Genomic DNA, 1,963 nt, shown 5'->3' with positions numbered 1-1,963 from the left:
AAGAAGCTTACAAACTCGTCGTTATCTCGTGTTTATTTCTCCTCTAACCTTGGTAGGAATGGTATCTTTACAACGGGAGGTTCTTTAATTGCCTCTTTCTCCAATTCAGCTGTTGGTTCGACTAGTTCCTCTAGTTTTGGCTCATTAATAGCTTCTAATAATCCTTTATTAAGACCACTTGTACTCCCCTTATGTTTTTCCTGAGTAAGGTTCTCTAGGCTACTTAATACTTTACCTAATCGGAGTGCGATTACTTTTACATGTTCATTCCATTCTCTCCAAGGGCTATCTTCGATGTTGCTAAAGATACCTGTGTCAATTTGTCTTTTTATATCACCTATCATGCTCATCAATTGGCTCATCTGACCTTCAAGCTTAGTCAATATTTTTGCTGAGTTGGTGCACTCAGACTGCACATGTTTCACATCTATCCTCATTGACTGTATTTCCCCCTCGATTCGATTCAAGCATTGACCACATATAGTATGGTCATTTGGGTTGGCCCTTTCCTGAAGTTTCTATAGATAAGGAGGTTGATAGTTAGTGTTTTTGACTTGATCAGAACTAGTCCCTCCTCCTTAATTTCCTCCTCATCTCAAGTTCGAATAACAATTCCATCCAGGATTGTAAGTATTTAAATAAGGATTTCCACCCCTATTCATGATGTAATTGATAATATACTGGAAGAGCAGTTTGTCTCCTCCATATATAGACAATGCATTCTTCCCAGCTTCTATGCGGTTGATTCTATCCACTAACTATTGATATCAGTCGTCCTCTTGGACAACATTCACCATAAATGGTTTTTAGCCATATGTGTATCGTTCAGTTGCCCATTGGCAGGAATTCATCTCCATATTTTCTTTTAATTCGTACGCATCCTCGTACGTTTGGTTCATTAAGGCACCTCCTATAGCTTCATCTAATCCTGACCTTACATATACATCTAAACCATTGTAAACAATTTGCAGTCGTAACCATTCGGGCAACCCGTGATGTGGGCATTTCTGAATCAGCATTTTAAAATGCTCCCTAGCTTCGTGAAAACTTTCTCCCTCTAATTGTTTGAACATAGAAATTTTCCCTCTTAGTTAGACCGTCTTGCTAATAAGGAAGAACTTTTGTAGGAACTTTTCTGCAAGTTCGTCCTATGTTGTGATATATCTTAGTGCCTACGAATCTAACCGACAAAAGGTGTTATCAATTAATGAAAAGGGGAACAACAGAAGATGAATAACGTCACCAATGTCCCATTTTATTTGAAGATATCAAAAAGCTGGAGGAACCATTTTAAATGCTGACTCGGATTTTCTATCATCATTCCTTGAAACTACAAATTATTCTGGATCATAGCTAGCTTGATCTCAAAATTATTGGTTGTGATATCTAGTCTCATATACTCCCTTGGACTATATCCAGATTTAGTAACGCCTATTCCCTTAGAGTCCTCTCATTACGCGCCATGTTAATGTTTGCGGGTAGCTGTGGTGGTGGATCTTCTAAATTGTTATTGTTAGCTTCGTCGAACAATGGATTCTCACGTGGTGGTAAATTACCTAGAGCAGGTGGTTGGTTCTGCATTTGATGTTGCTGTTGTTGCTATCAACGATTCCTACGAATTATTCTTTTTGGATTTGTGACCGGCTCTATAGGTGTTCCCCTACTACGAGTCATACACTAAACCCAAAGAGAAAAGATTGGTAAAAATAAGGAAATAAAACAATATTTATAATCTAAAAATTTCCTAATTATTCAAATTAAACAAAATTGGGCATTAAGCTTTTGATTATCCAAGTTAAGTGCCAACCTATGTATGGACTTTTTTGCATATTCAACATGATTGTCTCCCTTGCTTGGCCATTAGTTGTTTCAATTCTTCATAAACATCTAATAGCGCCTTATAACTAATTTTTATGAACCCTAGGAGTTGATCCATACATTTAATATCCTACCTGAAACACAA

At 37.2% G+C, this 1,963-nt stretch overlaps 1 non-coding gene across 1 annotated transcript; it reads left to right on the top strand.

The window, feature by feature from the left end:
* Positions 1–987: 987 nt before the first annotated feature.
* On the top strand, positions 988–1,093 carry LOC128281449 (small nucleolar RNA R71). The gene has a single exon (XR_008271661.1). It is a non-coding gene; the product is annotated as a small nucleolar RNA R71 (small nucleolar RNA).
* The last annotated feature ends 870 nt before the right edge of the window (positions 1,094–1,963 follow it).

This window comes from Gossypium arboreum, chromosome 1, assembly GCF_025698485.1.
Source record: "Gossypium arboreum isolate Shixiya-1 chromosome 1, ASM2569848v2, whole genome shotgun sequence".
Lineage (NCBI taxonomy): Eukaryota > Viridiplantae > Streptophyta > Magnoliopsida > Malvales > Malvaceae > Gossypium > Gossypium arboreum.
Note: the sequence above shows the minus strand (reverse complement) of the source record. Positions and strands in the feature narration are given on the sequence as shown.